The sequence below is a fragment of the Cyanistes caeruleus genome, unplaced genomic scaffold, assembly GCF_971803275.1.
Source record: "Cyanistes caeruleus unplaced genomic scaffold, bCyaCae1.hap1.1 HAP1_SCAFFOLD_106, whole genome shotgun sequence".
Lineage (NCBI taxonomy): Eukaryota > Metazoa > Chordata > Aves > Passeriformes > Paridae > Cyanistes > Cyanistes caeruleus.
The window spans coordinates 450,016-467,103 of NW_028255907.1; the positions used below are offsets into that span (position 1 = coordinate 450,016).

General features: G+C 34.5%; 1 protein-coding gene across 1 annotated transcript in view; it reads right to left on the bottom strand.

The window, feature by feature from the left end:
* LOC147646239 (serine/threonine-protein kinase PAK 3-like) overlaps positions 1 to 17,088 on the bottom strand; it is a 578,286-nt gene that overhangs the window by 158,469 nt on the left and 402,729 nt on the right. The gene's annotated exons all lie outside the window — the stretch shown is intronic.

Below are 17,088 nucleotides of genomic sequence, written 5' to 3' on the forward strand. Positions count from 1 at the left end.
TGGAATTTGGTAAATATTTTGTGGGATATTTCAAATATTTGATATGGTTTTGAGAAGATTTAAGGATATTTTTGTGACTTTTCTGCAATTTTGCGGGATTTGGCTGCAATTTTGTGGGATTTTTTCTGAATGTTGTGGGATTTTTCTGGAATGTTGTGGGATATTGATGAGACTTGAAGAATTTTGAAGGATATTTCTGGAATTGTGTGGAAATTGGAGGAGATTTTGTGGGATGTTTCTGGAATTTGGTGACAAGTTTAAGAATTTTGTGGAATTTTTGTGGAATTTTGTGGGGTATTGAGGAGAGTTGAAGAATTTTGTGGGATTTTTCTTAGATTGTGTGGAAATTTTTGGAGATTTCCTGAGATGTTTCTGGAATTTGGTAAGGTTTTGAGAAGTTTTAGGGAATTTGGTGGGAGTTTTCTGCCATTTTATGGGATTTTTGCATCTATTTTGTGGGATGTTTCTGGAATTACGTGTGGGTTTTGTGGAATTTTGAGGGATATTGAGGAGACTTGAAGAATTTTGAAGGATATTTCTGGAATTTTGAGGAAATCGGAGGAAATTTTTTGGGATGTTTCTGGAATTTGGTAACATTTTTAAGAATTTTGTAGATTTTGGTGGAATTTTTGTGGAATTTTGTAAGGTTCTGAGGAGACTTGAAGAATTTTGTGGGATCTTCTCAGATTGTGTGGAAATTTGTGGAGATTTTGTGGGATGTTTCAGGAATTTGGTAGAGTTTTGAGAAGTTTTAGGGAATTTGGTGGGAGTTTTCTGCCATTTTGTGGGATTGTTCCTTAAATTTTGTGGGCTGTTTCTGGAATTACGTGGGGGTTTTGTGGAATTTTGAGGGATATTGAGGAGACAAGAAGAATTTTGAGTCAATTATCTTAGATTCTGTGGAACTTGGTAAAGATTTTGTGGGATATTTCAAATATTTGATATGGTTTTGAGAAGATTTAAGGATTTTTTTGGTGACTTTTCTGCAATTTTGTGGGATTTGGCTGCAATTTTGTGGGATTTTTTCTGAATGTTGTGGGATTTTTCTGGAATTTTGAGGGATATTGAGGAGACTTGAAGAATTTTGAAGGATATTTCTGGAATTGTGTGGAAATTGGAGGAGATTTTATGGGATGTTTCTGGAATTTGGTGACATTTTTAAGAATTTTGTGGAATTTTTGTGGAATTTTGTGGAATTATGAGGAGACTTGAAGAATTTTTTTGGATTTTTCTTAGATTGTGTGGAAATTTGTGGAGATTTTGTGGGATTGTTCCTTGAATTTTTTTGTGTATAGAGACGATTTAGGGAATTTTGTGGAAGTTTATTGCCATTTTGTTGGATTGTTCCTTAAATTTTGTGGGATATTTCTGGAATTACATGGGGGTTTTGTGGAATTTTGAGGGCTATTGATGAGACTTGAAGAATTTTGAAGGATATTTGTGGAATTTTGTGGGAATTGGAGGTGATTTTTTGGGATGTTTCTGGAATTTGGTGACATTTTTAAGAATTTTGTGGAATTTTTGTGGAATTTTGAGGGATTCTGAGGAGACTTGAAGAATTTTGTGGAATTTTCTTAGATTGTGTGGAAATTTGTGGAGATTTTGTAGGATGTTTCAGGAATCTGGTAGGGTTTTGAGAAAGTGTAGGGAATTTGGTGGGAGTTTTCTGCCATTTTATGGGGTTTTCCTTTAATTTTGTGGGATATTGAGGAGATTTTGTGGGATGTTTCAGGAATTTGGTGACATTTTTAAGAATTTTGTGGAATTTTTGTGGAATTCTGTAAGATTCTGAGGAGACTTGAAGAATTTTGTGGGATCTTCTCAGATTGTGTGGAAATTTGTGGAGATTTTGTGGGATGTTTCAGGAATTTGGTAGGGTTTTGAGAAGTTTTAGGGAATTTGGTGGGACTTTTCTGCCATTTTGTGGGATTGTTCCTTAAATTTTGTGGGCAGTTTCTGGAATTACGTGGGGGTTTTGTGGAATTTTGAGAGATATTGAGGAGACAAGAAGAATTTTGAGTCAATTATCTTAGATTCTGTGGAATTTGGTAAATATTTTGTGGGATATTTCAAATATTTGATATGGTTTTGAGAAGATTTAAGGATATTTTTGTGACTTTTCTGCAATTTTGCGGGATTTGGCTGCAATTTTGTGGGATTTTTTCTGAATGTTGTGGGATTTTTCTGGAATGTTGTGGGATATTGAGGAGACTTGAAGAATTTTGAAGGATATTTCTGGAATTGTGTGGAAATCGGACGAAATTTTATGGGATGTTTCTGGAATTTGGTGACATTTTTAAGAATTTTGTGGAATTTTTGTGGAATTTTGTGGAATTATGAGGAGACTTGAAGAATTTTTTTTGATTTTTCTTAGATTGTGTGGAAATTTGTGGAGATTTTGTGGGATTGTTCCTTGAATTTTTTTGTGTATAGAGACGATTTAGGGAATTTTGTGGAAGTTTATTGCCATTTTGTTGGATTGTTCCTTAAATTTTGTGGGATATTTCTGGAATTACATGGGGGTTTTGTGGAATTTTGAGGGCTATTGATGAGACTTGAAGAATTTTGAAGGATATTTGTGGAATTTTGTGAGAATTGGAGGTGATTTTTTGGGATGTTTCTGGAATTTGGTGACATTTTTAAGAATTTTGTGGAATTTTTGTGGAATTTTGAGGGATTCTGAGGAGACTTGAAGAATTTTGTGGAATTTTCTTAGATTGTGTGGAAATTTGTGGAGATTTTGTAGGATGTTTCAGGAATCTGGTAGGGTTTTGAGAAAGTGTAGGGAATTTGGTGGGAGTTTTCTGCCATTTTATGGGGTTTTCCTTTAATTTTGTGGGATATTGAGGAGATTTTGTGGGATGTTTCAGGAATTTGGTGACATTTTTAAGAATTTTGTGGAATTTTTGTGGAATTCTGTAAGATTCTGAGGAGACTTGAAGAATTTTGTGGGATCTTCTCAGATTGTGTGGAAATTTGTGGAGATTTTGTGGGATGTTTCAGGAATTTGGTAGGGTTTTGAGAAGTTTTAGGGAATTTGGTGGGAGTTTTCTGCCATTTTGTGGGATTGTTCCTTAAATTTTGTGGGCAGTTTCTGGAATTACGTGGGGGTTTTGTGGAATTTTGAGAGATATTGAGGAGACAAGAAGAATTTTGAGTCAATTATCTTAGATTCTGTGGAATTTGGTAAATATTTTGTGGGATATTTCAAATATTTGATATGGTTTTGAGAAGATTTAAGGATATTTTTGTGACTTTTCTGCAATTTTGCGGGATTTGGCTGCAATTTTGTGGGATTTTTTCTGAATGTTGTGGGATTTTTCTGGAATGTTGTGGGATATTGAGGAGACTTGAAGAATTTTGAAGGATATTTCTGGAATTGTGTGGAAATCGGACGAAATTTTATGGGATGTTTCTGGAATTTGGTGACATTTTTAAGAATTTTGTGGAATTTTTGTGGAATTTTGTGGAATTATGAGGAGACTTGAAGAATTTTTTTTGATTTTTCTTAGATTGTGTGGAAATTTGTGGAGATTTTGTGGGATTGTTCCTTGAATTTTTTTGTGTATAGAGACGATTTAGGGAATTTTGTGGAAGTTTATTGCCATTTTGTTGGATTGTTCCTTAAATTTTGTGGGATATTTCTGGAATTACATGGGGGTTTTGTGGAATTTTGAGGGCTATTGATGAGACTTGAAGAATTTTGAAGGATATTTGTGGAATTTTGTGGGAATTGGAGGTGATTTTTTGGGATGTTTCTGGAATTTGGTGACATTTTTAAGAATTTTGTGGAATTTTTGTGGAATTTTTTGGGATTCTGAGGAGACTTGAAGAATTTTGTGGAATTTTCTTAGATTGTGTGGAAATTTGTGGAGATTTTGTGGGATGTTTCTGGAATCTGGTAGGGTTTTGAGAAGGTGTAGGGAATTTGGTGGGAGTTTTCTGCCATTTTATGGGGTTTTCCTTTAATTTTGTGGGATATTGAGGAGATTTTGTGGGATGTTTCAGGAATTTGGTGACATTTTTAAGAATTTTGTGGAATTTTTGTGGAATTCTGTAAGATTCTGAGGAGACTTGAAGAATTTTGTGGGATCTTCTCAGATTGTGTGGAAATTTGTGGAGATTTTGTGGGATGTTTCAGGAATTTGGTAGGGTTTTGAGAAGTTTTAGGGAATTTGGTGGGAGTTTTCTGCCATTTTGTGGGATTGTTCCTTAAATTTTGTGGGCTGTTTCTGGAATTACGTGGGGGTTTTGTGGAATTTTGAGAGATATTGAGGAGACAATAAGAATTTTGAGTCAATTATCTTAGATTCTGTGGAATTTGGTAAATATTTTGTGGGATATTTCAAATATTTGATATGGTTTTGAGAAGATTTAAGGATATTTTTGTGACTTTTCTGCAATTTTGCGGGATTTGGCTGCAATTTTGTGGGATTTTTTCTGAATGTTGTGGGATTTTTCTGGAATGTTGTGGGATATTGATGAGACTTGAAGAATTTTGAAGGATATTTCTGGAATTGTGTGGAAATTGGAGGAGATTTTGTGGGATGTTTCTGGAATTTGGTGACAAGTTTAAGAATTTTGTGGAATTTTTGTGGAATTTTGTGGGGTATTGAGGAGAGTTGAAGAATTTTGTGGGATTTTTCTTAGATTGTGTGGAAATTTTTGGAGATTTCCTGAGATGTTTCTGGAATTTGGTAAGGTTTTGAGAAGTTTTAGGGAATTTGGTGGGAGTTTTCTGCCATTTTATGGGATTTTTGCATCTATTTTGTGGGATGTTTCTGGAATTACGTGTGGGTTTTGTGGAATTTTGAGGGATATTGAGGAGACTTGAAGAATTTTGAAGGATATTTCTGGAATTTTGAGGAAATCGGAGGAAATTTTTTGGGATGTTTCTGGAATTTGGTAACATTTTTAAGAATTTTGTAGATTTTGGTGGAATTTTTGTGGAATTTTGTAAGGTTCTGAGGAGACTTGAAGAATTTTGTGGGATCTTCTCAGATTGTGTGGAAATTTGTGGAGATTTTGTGGGATGTTTCAGGAATTTGGTAGAGTTTTGAGAAGTTTTAGGGAATTTGGTGGGAGTTTTCTGCCATTTTGTGGGATTGTTCCTTAAATTTTGTGGGCTGTTTCTGGAATTACGTGGGGGTTTTGTGGAATTTTGAGGGATATTGAGGAGACAAGAAGAATTTTGAGTCAATTATCTTAGATTCTGTGGAACTTGGTAAAGATTTTGTGGGATATTTCAAATATTTGATATGGTTTTGAGAAGATTTAAGGATTTTTTTGGTGACTTTTCTGCAATTTTGTGGGATTTGGCTGCAATTTTGTGGGATTTTTTCTGAATGTTGTGGGATTTTTCGGGAATGTTGTGGGATATTGATGAGACTTGAAGAATTTTGAAGGATATTTGTTGTATTTTGTGGGAATTTGAGGTGATTTTTTGGGATGTTTCTGGAATTTGGTGACAAGTTTAAGAATTTTGTGGAATTTTTGTGGAAATTTGTAAGGTATTGAGGAGAGTTGAAGAATTTTGTGGGATTTTTCTTAGATTGTGTGGAAATTTTTGGAGATTTCCTGAGATGTTTCTGGAATTTGGTAAGGTTTTGAGAAGTTTTAGGGAATTTTGTGGGAGTTTTCTGCCATTTTATGGGATTTTTGCATCTATTTTGTGGGATGTTTCTGGAATTACGTGTGGGTTTTGTGGAATTTTGAGGGATATTGAGGAGACTTGAAGAATTTTGAAGGATATTTCTGGAATTTTGAGGAAATCGGAGGAAATTTTTTGGGATGTTTCTGGAATTTGGTAACATTTTTAAGAATTTTGTAGACTTTTGGTGGAATTTTTGTAGAATTTTGTAAGATTCTGAGGAGACTTGAAGAATTTTGTGGGATCTTCTCAGATTGTGTGGAAATTTGTGGAGATTTTGTGGGATGTTTCAGGAATTTGGTAGAGTTTTGAGAAGTTTTAGGGAATTTGGTGGGAGTTTTCTGCCATTTTGTGGGATTGTTCCTTAAATTTTGTGGGCTGTTTCTGGAATTACGTGGGGGTTTTGTGGAATTTTGAGGGATATTGAGGAGACAAGAAGAATTTTGAGTCAATTATCTTAGATTCTGTGGAACTTGGTCAAGATTTTGAGGGATATTTCAAATATTTGATATGGTTTTGAGAAGATTTAAGGATTTTTTGGTGACTTTTCTGCAATTTTGTGGGATTTGGCTGCAATTTTGTGGGATTTTTTCTGAATGTTGGGGGATTTTTCTGGAATGTTGTGGGATATTGATGAGACTTGAAGAATTTTGAAGGATGTTTCTGGAATTGTGTGGAAATTGGAGGAGGTTTTGTGGGATGTTTCTGGAATTTGGTGACAAGTTTAAAAATTCTGTGGAATTTTTGTGGAATTTTGTGGAATTATGAGGAGACTTGAAGAATTTTGTGGAATTTTCTTAGATTGTGAGGAAATTTGTGGAGAATTTGTGGGATGTTTCTGGAATCTGGTAGGGTTTTGAGAAGGTGTAGGGAATTTGGTGGGAGTTTTCTTCCATTTAATGGGGTTTTCTTTTAATTTTGTGGGATATTGAGAAGATTTTGTGGGATGTTTCTGGAATTTGGTGACATTTTTAAGAATTTTGTGGAATTTTTGTGGAATTTTGTAATATTCTGAGGAGACTTTAAGAATTTTGTGGAATTTTCTTAGATTGTGTGGAAATTTGTGGAGATTTTTCGGGATGTTTGTGACATCTGGTAGGGTTTTGGGAAGATGGAGGTAATTTTGTGTGTGTTTTCGGCCATTTTATTGAATTTTTCTGGAATGTTGTGGGATATTGATAAGAATTTAAAAATGTTGAAGGACATTTCTGGAATTGTGTGGAAATTGGAGGTGATTTTTTGGGATGTTTCTGGAATTCCGTGACATTTTTAAGATTTCTGTGGAATTTTTGTGGAAATTTTTGGAATTTTGAGGGTACTTGAAGAATTTTGTGGGATTTTTCTTAGATTGTGTGGAAATTTGTGGAGATTTTGTGGGATGTTTCAGGAATTTGGTAGGGTTTTGAGAAGTTTTAGGGAATTTGGTGGGAGTTTTCTGCCATTTTGTGGGATTGTTCCTTAAATTTTGTGGGCTGTTTCTGGAATTACGTGGGGGTTTTGTGGAATTTTGAGGGATATTGAGGAGACAAGAAGAATTTTGAGTGAATTATCTTAGATTCTGTGGAACTTGGTAAAGATTTTGTGGGATATTTCAAATATTTGATATGGTTTTGAGAAGATTTAAGGATATTTTTGTGACTTTTCTGCAATTTTGTGGGATTTGGCTGCAATTTTGTGGGATTTTTTCTGAATGTTGTGGGATTTTTCTGGAATGTTGTGGGATATTGATGAGACTTGAAGAATTTTGAAGGACATTTCTGGAATTGTGTGGAAATTGGAGGAGATTTTGTGGGATGTTTCTGGAATTTGGTGACAAGTTTAAGAATTTTGTGGAATTTTTGTGGAATTTTGTGGAATTATGAGGAGAGTTGAAGAATTTAGAAGGATATTTGAGGAATTTTGTGGGAATTGGAGGTGATTTTTTGGGATGTTTCTAGAATTTGGTGACATTTTTAAGAATTTTGGGGAATTTTTTTGGAATTTTGTGGGATTCTGAGGAGACTTGAAGAATTTTGTGGAATTTCCTTAGATTGTGTGGAAATTTGTGGAGATTTTGTGGGATGTTTCTGGAATTTGTTCGTGTATAGAGACAATTTAGGGAATTTTGTGGAAGTTTATTGCCATTTTGTTGGATTGTTCCTTAAATTTTGTTGGACATTTCTGGAATTACGTGGGGGTTTTGAGGAATTTTGAGGGATGTTTATGAGACTTGAAGAATTTTGTGGGATTTTTCTGGAAATTTGTGGAAATTGGAGGAGATTTTTTGGGATGTTTCTGGAATTTGGTGACATTTTTAAGAATTTTCTGGAATTTTTGTGGAATTTTTTGGGATTCTGAGGAGACTTAAAGAATTTTGTGGAATTTTCTTAGATTGTGTGGAAATTTGTGGAGATTTTGTGGGATGTTTCAGGAATTTGTTGATATTTTGAGAAGATGTAGGGAATTTGGTGGGAGTTCTCTGCCATTTTCTGGGATTTTTCTGGAATGTTGTGGGATATTGATGAGACTTGAAGAATTTTGAAGGATATTTCTGGAATTGTGTGGAAATTGGAGGAGGTTTTGTGGGATGTTTCTGGAATTTGGTGACAAGTTTAAGAATTTTGTGGAATTTTTGTGGAATTTTGTGGAATTATGAGGAGAGTTGAAGAATTTTGAAGGATATTTGTGGAATTTTGTGGGAATTTGAGGTGATTTTATGGGATGTTTCTAGAATTTGGTGACATTTTTAAGAATTTTGTAGAATTTTTATGGAATTTTGTGGGGTATTGAGAAGACCTGAAGAATTTTGTGGTATTTTCTTAGATTGTGTGGAAATTTGTGGAGATTTTGCGGAATGTTTCTGGAATTTGGTAGGGTTTTGAGAAGGTGTAGGGAATTTTGTGGGAGTTTTCTGCCATTTTATGGGATTTTTCTGGAGTGTTGTGGGATATTGATGAGAATTGAAGAATTTTGAAGGACATTTCTGGAATTGTGTGGAAATTGATGGAGATTTTGTGGGATGTTTCTGGAATTTGGTCGAGTTTAGAGATTATTTAGGGAATTTTGTGGGAGTTGTCTGCCATTTTATGGGGTTTTCTTTTAATTTTGTTGGATATGGAGGAGATTTTGTGGGATGTTTCAGGAATTTCGTGACATTTTTAAGAATTTTGTGGAATTTTTGTGGAATTTTTTGGGATTCTGAGGAGACTTGAAGAATTTTGTGGAATTTTCTTAGATTGTGTGGAAATTTGTGGAGATTTTGTGGGATGTTTCAGGAATTTGGTAGGGTTTTGAGAAGTTTTAGGGAATTTGGTGGGAGTTTTCTGCCATTTTGTGGGATTGTTCCTTAAATTTTGTGGGATATTTCTGGAATTACGTGTGGGTTTTGTGGAATTTTGAGGGATATTGAGGAGACAAGAAGAATTTTGAGTCAATTATCTTAGATTCTGTGGAACTTGGTAAAGATTTTGTGGGATATTTCAAATATTTGATATGGTTTTGAGAAGATTTAAGGATTTTTTTGTGACTTTTCTGCAATTTTGTGGGATTTGGCTGCAATTTTGTGGGATTTTTTCTGAATGTTGTGAAATTTTTCGGGAATGTTGTGGGATATTGATGAGACTTGAAGAATTTTGAAGGATATTTCTGGAATTGTGTGGAAATTAGAGGAGGTTTTGTGGGATGTTTCTGGAATTTGGTGACATGTTTAAGAATTGTGGAATTTTTGTGGAATTTTGTGGGGTATTGAGGAAAGTTGAAGAATTTTGTGGGGTTTTTCTTAGATTGTGTGGAAATTTGTGGAGATTTTGTGGGATGTTTCAGGAATTTGGTAGAGTTTTGAGAAGTTTTCGGGAATTTGGTGGGAGTTTTCTGCCATTTTATTAGGATTTTTCTGGAGTGCTGTGGGATATTGATGAGAATTGAAGAATTTTGAAGGACATTTCTGGAATTGTGTGGAAATTGGTGGAGATTTTGTGGGATGTTTCTGGAGTTTGGTAACATTTTTAAGAATTTTGTGGAATTTTTGTGCAATTTTGTAAGATTCTGAGGAGACTTGAAGAATTTTTTTGCATTTTTCTTAGATTGTGTGGAAATTTGTGGAGATTTTGTGGGATGTTTCAGGAATTTGGTAGGGTTTTGAGAAGTTTTAGGGAATTTGGTGGGAGTTTTCTGCCATTTTGTGGGATTGTTCCTTAAATTTTGTGGGATATTTCTGGAATTACGTGGGGGTTTTGTGGAATTTTGGGAGATATTGAGGAGACAAGAAGAATTTTGAGTCAATTATCTTAGATTCTGTGGAACTTGGTCAAGATTTTGTGGGATATTTCAAATATTTGATATGGTTTTGAGAAGATTTAAGGATTTTTTTGTGACTTTTCTGCAATTTTGTGGGATTTGGCTGCAATTTTGTGGGATTTTTTCTGAATGTTGTGAAATTTTTCGGGAATGTTGTGGGATATTGATGAGACTTGAAGAATTTTGAAGGACATTTCTGGAATTGTGTGGAAATTGATGGAGATTTTGTGGGATGTTTCTGGAATTTGGTCGAGTTTAGAGATTATTTAGGGAATTTTGTGGGAGTTGTCTGCCATTTTATGGGGTTTTCTTTTAATTTTGTTGGATATGGAGGAGATTTTGTGGGATGTTTCAGGAATTTGGTGACATTTTTAAGAATTTTGTGGAATTTTTGTGGAATTTTGTAAGATTCTGAGGAGACTTGAAGAATTTTGTGGGATCTTCTCAGATTGTGTGGAAATTTGTGGAGATTTTGTGGGATGTTTCAGGAATTTGGTAGGGTTTTGAGAAGTTTTAGGGAATTTGGTGGGAGTTTTCTGCCATTTTGTGGGATTGTTCCTTAAATTTTGTGGGCTGTTTCTGGAATTACGTGGGGGTTTTGTGGAATTTTGAGGGATATTGAGGAGACAAGAAGAATTTTGAGTCAATTATCTTAGATTCTGTGGAACTTGGTCAAGATTTTGTGGGATATTTCAAATATTTGATATGGTTTTGAGAAGATTTAAGGATTTTTTTGTGACTTTTCCGCAATTTTGAGGGATTTGGCTGCAATTTTGTGGGATTTTTTCTGAATGTTGTGAAATTTTTCGGGAATGTTGTGGGATATTGATGAGACTTGAAGAATTTTGAAGGATATTTCTGGAATTGTGTGGAAATTAGAGGAGGTTTTGTGGGATGTTTCTGGAATTTGGTGACAAGTTTAAGAATTGTGGAATTTTTGTGGAATTTTGTGGGGTATTGAGGAGAGTTGAAGAATTTTGTGGGGTTTTTCTTAGATTGTGTGGAAATTTGTGGAGATTTTGTGGGATGTTTCATGAATTTGGTAGAGTTTTGAGAAATTTTAGGGAATTTGGTGGGAGTTTTCTGCCATTTTATGGGATTTTTCTGGAGTGTTGTGGGATATTGATGAGAATTGAAGAATTTTGAAGGACATTTCTGGAATTGTGTGGAAATTGGTGGAGATTTTGTGGGATGTTTCTGGAATTTGGTAACATTTTTAAGAATTTTGTGGAATTTTTGTGGAATTTTGTAAGATGCTGAGGAGACTTGAAGAATTTTGTGGGAATTTTCTTAGATTGTGTGGAAATTTGTGGAGATTTTGTGGGATGTTTCAGGAATTTGGTAGGGTTTTGAGAAGTTTTAGGGAATTTGGTGGGAGTTTTCTGCCATTTTGTGGGATTGTTCCTTAAATTTTGTGGGCTGTTTCTGGAATTACGTGGGGGTTTTGTGGAATTTTGGGAGATATTGAGGTAACAAGAAGAATTTTGAGTCAATTATCTTAGATTCTGTGGAACTTGGTAAAGATTTTGTGGGATATTTCAAATATTTGTTATGGTTTTGAGAAGATTTAAGGATTTTTTTGTGACTTTTCTGCAATTTTGTGGGATTTGGCTGCAATTTTGTGGGATTTTTTCTGAATGTTGTGAAATTTTTCGGGAATGTTGTGGGATATTGATGAGACTTGAAGAATTTTGAAGGACATTTCTGGAATTGTGTGGAAATTGGTGGAGATTTTGTGGGATGTTTCTGGAATTTGGTGACATTTTTAAGAATTTTGTGGAATTTTTGTGCAATTTTGTAAGATGCTGAGGATACTTGAAGAATTTTGTGGGAATTTTCTTAGATTGTGTGGAAATTTGTGGAGATTTTGTGGGATGTTTCAGGAATTTGGTAGGGTTTTGAGAAGTTTTAGGGAATTTGGTGGGAGTTTTCTGCCATTTTATGGGATTTTTCTGGAGTGTTGTGGGATATTGATGAGACTTCAAGAATTTTGAAGGACATTTCTGGAATTGTGTGGAAATTGATGGAGATTTTGTGGGATGTTTCTGGAATTTGGTCGAGTTTAGAGATTATTTAGGGAATTTTGTGGGAGTTGTCTGCCATTTTATGGGGTTTTCTTTTAATTTTGTTGGATATGGAGGAGATTTTGTGGGATGTTTCAGGAATTTCGTGACATTTTTAAGAATTTTGTGGAATTTTTGTGGAATTTTTTGGGATTCTGAGGAGACTTGAAGAATTTTGTGGAATTTTCTTAGATTGTGTGGAAATTTGTGGAGATTTTGTGGGATGTTTCAGGAATTTGGTAGGGTTTTGAGAAGTTTTAGGGAATTTGGTGGGAGTTTTCTGCCATTTTGTGGGATTGTTCCTTAAATTTTGTGGGATATTTCTGGAATTACGTGTGGGTTTTGTGGAATTTTGAGGGATATTGAGGAGACAAGAAGAATTTTGAGTCAATTATCTTAGATTCTGTGGAACTTGGTAAAGATTTTGTGGGATATTTCAAATATTTGATATGGTTTTGAGAAGATTTAAGGATTTTTTTGTGACTTTTCTGCAATTTTGTGGGATTTGGCTGCAATTTTGTGGGATTTTTTCTGAATGTTGTGAAATTTTTCGGGAATGTTGTGGGATATTGATGAGACTTGAAGAATTTTGAAGGATATTTCTGGAATTGTGTGGAAATTAGAGGAGGTTTTGTGGGATGTTTCTGGAATTTGGTGACATGTTTAAGAATTGTGGAATTTTTGTGGAATTTTGTGGGGTATTGAGGAGAGTTGAAGAATTTTGTGGGGTTTTTCTTAGATTGTGTGGAAATTTGTGGAGATTTTGTGGGATGTTTCAGGAATTTGGTAGAGTTTTGAGAAGTTTTAGGGAATTTGGTGGGAGTTTTCTGCCATTTTATTAGGATTTTTCTGGAGTGCTGTGGGATATTGATGAGAATTGAAGAATTTTGAAGGACATTTCTGGAATTGTGTGGAAATTGGTGGAGATTTTGTGGGATGTTTCTGGAATTTGGTAACATTTTTAAGAATTTTGTGGAATTTTTGTGCAATTTTGTAAGATTCTGAGGAGACTTGAAGAATTTTTTTGCATTTTTCTTAGATTGTGTGGAAATTTGTGGAGATTTTGTGGGATGTTTCAGGAATTTGGTAGGGTTTTGAGAAGTTTTAGGGAATTTGGTGGGAGTTTTCTGCCATTTTGTGGGATTGTTCCTTAAATTTTGTGGGCTGTTTCTGGAATTACGTGGGGGTTTTGTGGAATTTTGGGAGATATTGAGGTAACAAGAAGAATTTTGAGTCAATTATCTTAGATTCTGTGGAACTTGGTAAAGATTTTGTGGGATATTTCAAATATTTGTTATGGTTTTGAGAAGATTTAAGGATTTTTTTGTGACTTTTCTGCAATTTTGTGGGATTTGGCTGCAATTTTGTGGGATTTTTTCTGAATGTTGTGAAATTTTTCGGGAATGTTGTGGGATATTGATGAGACTTGAAGAATTTTGAAGGACATTTCTGGAATTGTGTGGAAATTGATGGAGATTTTGTGGGATGTTTCTGGAATTTGGTTGAGTTTAGAGATTATTTAGGGAATTTTGTGGGAGTTGTCTGCCATTTTATGGGGTTTTCTTTTAATTTTGTTGGATATGGAGGAGATTTTGTGGGATGTTTCAGGAATTTCGTGACATTTTTAAGAATTTTGTGGAATTTTTGTGGAATTTTGTAAGATTCTGAGGAGACTTGAAGAATTTTGTGGGATCTTCTCAGATTGTGTGGAAATTTGTGGAGATTTTGTGGGATGTTTCAGGAATTTGGTAGGGTTTTGAGAAGTTTTAGGGAATTTGGTGGGAGTTTTCTGCCATTTTGTGGGATTGTTCCTTAAATTTTGTGGGATATTTCTGGAATTACGTGTGGGTTTTGTGGAATTTTGAGGGATATTGAGGAGACAAGAAGAATTTTGAGTCAATTATCTTAGATTCTGTGGAACTTGGTCAAGATTTTGTGGGATATTTCAAATATTTGATATGGTTTTGAGAAGATTTAAGGATTTTTTTGTGACTTTTCTGCAATTTTGTGGGATTTGGCTGCAATTTTGTGGGATTTTTTCTGAATGTTGTGAAATTTTTCGGGAATGTTGTGGGATATTGATGAGACTTGAAGAATTTTGAAGGACATTTCTGGAATTGTGTGGAAATTGATGGAGATTTTGTGGGATGTTTCTGGAATTTGGTCGAGTTTAGAGATTATTTAGGGAATTTTGTGGGAGTTGTCTGCCATTTTATGGGGTTTTCTTTTAATTTTGTTGGATATGGAGGAGATTTTGTGGGATGTTTCAGGAATTTGGTGACATTTTTAAGAATTTTGTGGAATTTTTGTGCAATTTTGTAAGATTCTGAGGAGACTTGAAGAATTTTGTGGGATCTTCTCAGATTGTGTGGAAATTTGTGGAGATTTTGTGGGATGTTTCAGGAATTTGGTAGAGTTTTGAGAAGTTTTAGGGAATTTGGTGGGAGTTTTCTGCCATTTTGTGGGATTGTTCCTTAAATTTTGTGGGCTGTTTCTGGAATTACGTGGGGGTTTTGTGGAATTTTGAGGGATATTGAGGAGACAAGAAGAATTTTGAGTCAATTATCTTAGATTCTGTGGAACTTGGTAAAGATTTTGTGGGATATTTCAAATATTTGATATGGTTTTGAGAAGATTTAAGGATTTTTTTGTGACTTTTCTGCAATTTTGTGGGATTTGGCTGCAATTTTGTGGGATTTTTTCTGAATGTTGTGAAATTTTTCGGGAATGTTGTGGGATATTGATGAGACTTGAAGAATTTTGAAGGATATTTCTGGAATTGTGTGGAAATTAGAGGAGGTTTTGTGGGATGTTTCTGGAATTTGGTGACAAGTTTAAGAATTGTGGAATTTTTGTGGAATTTTGTGGGGTATTGAGGAGAGTTGAAGAATTTTGTGGGGTTTTTCTTAGATTGTGTGGAAATTTGTGGAGATTTTGTGGGATGTTTCATGAATTTGGTAGAGTTTTGAGAAATTTTAGGGAATTTGGTGGGAGTTTTCTGCCATTTTATTAGGATTTTTCTGGAGTGTTGTGGGATATTGATGAGAATTGAAGAATTTTGAAGGACATTTCTGGAATTGTGTGGAAATTGGTGGAGATTTTGTGGGATGTTTCTGGAATTTGGTGACATTTTTAAGAATTTTGTGGAATTTTTGTGCAATTTTGTAAGATGCTGAGGATACTTGAAGAATTTTGTGGGAATTTTCTTAGATTGTGTGGAAATTTGTGGAGATTTTGTGGGATGTTTCAGGAATTTGGTAGGGTTTTGAGAAGTTTTAGGGAATTTGGTGGGAGTTTTCTGCCATTTTGTGGGATTGTTCCTTAAATTTTGTGGGCTGTTTCTGGAATTACGTGGGGGTTTTGTGGAATTTTGGGAGATATTGAGGAGACAAGAAGAATTTTGAGTCAATTATCTTAGATTCTGTGGAACTTGGTAAAGATTTTGTGGGATATTTCAAATATTTGTTATGGTTTTGAGAAGATTTAAGGATTTTTTTGTGACTTTTCTGCAATTTTGTGGGATTTGGCTGCAATTTTGTGGGATTTTTTCTGAATGTTGTGAAATTTTTCGGGAATGTTGTGGGATATTGATGAGACTTGAAGAATTTTGAAGGACATTTCTGGAATTGTGTGGAAATTGATGGAGATTTTGTGGGATGTTTCTGGAATTTGGTTGAGTTTAGAGATTATTTAGGGAATTTTGTGGGAGTTGTCTGCCATTTTATGGGGTTTTCTTTTAATTTTGTTGGATATGGAGGAGATTTTGTGGGATGTTTCAGGAATTTGGTGACATTTTTAAGAATTTTGTGGAATTTTTGTGCAATTTTGTAAGATTCTGAGGAGACTTGAAGAATTTTGTGGGATCTTCTCAGATTGTGTGGAAATTTGTGGAGATTTTGTGGGATGTTTCAGGAATTTGGTAGGGTTTTGAGAAGTTTTAGGGAATTTGGTGGGAGTTTTCTGCCATTTTATTAGGATTTTTCTGGAGTGTTGTGGGATATTGATGAGAATTGAAGAATTTTGAAGGACATTTCTGGAATTGTGTGGAAATTGGTGGAGATTTTGTGGGATGTTTCTGGAATTTGGTAACATTTTTAAGAATTTTGTGGAATTTTTGTGCAATTTTGTAAGATTCTGAGGAGACTTGAAGAATTTTTTTGCATTTTTCTTAGATTGTGTGGAAATTTGTGGAGATTTTGTGGGATGTTTCAGGAATTTGGTAGGGTTTTGAGAAGTTTTAGGGAATTTGGTGGGAGTTTTCTGCCATTTTGTGGGATTGTTCCTTAAATTTTGTGGGCTGTTTCTGGAATTACGTGGGGGTTTTGTGGAATTTTGGGAGATATTGAGGTAACAAGAAGAATTTTGAGTCAATTATCTTAGATTCTGTGGAACTTGGTAAAGATTTTGTGGGATATTTCAAATATTTGATATGGTTTTGAGAAGATTTAAGGATTTTTTTGTGACTTTTCTGCAATTTTGTGGGATTTGGCTGCAATTTTGTGGGATTTTTTCTGAATGTTGTGAAATTTTTCGGGAATGTTGTGGGATATTGATGAGACTTGAAGAATTTTGAAGGACATTTCTGGAATTGTGTGGAAATTGATGGAGATTTTGTGGGATGTTTCTGGAATTTGGTTGAGTTTAGAGATTATTTAGGGAATTTTGTGGGAGTTGTCTGCCATTTTATGGGGTTTTCTTTTAATTTTGTTGGATATGGAGGAGATTTTGTGGGATGTTTCAGGAATTTGGTGACATTTTTAAGAATTTTGTGGAATTTTTGTGGAATTTTGTAAGATTCTGAGGAGACTTGAAGAATTTTGTGGGATCTTCTCAGATTGTGTGGAAATTTGTGGAGATTTTGTGGGATGTTTCAGGAATTTGGTAGGGTTTTGAGAAGTTTTAGGGAATTTGGTGGGAGTTTTCTGCCATTTTGTGGGATTGTTCCTTAAATTTTGTGGGATATTTCTGGAATTACGTGTGGGTTTTGTGGAATTTTGAGGGATATTGAGGAGACAAGAAGAATTTTGAGTCAATTATCTTAGATTCTGTGGAACTTGGTAAAGATTTTGTGGGATATTTCAAATATTTGATATGGTTTTG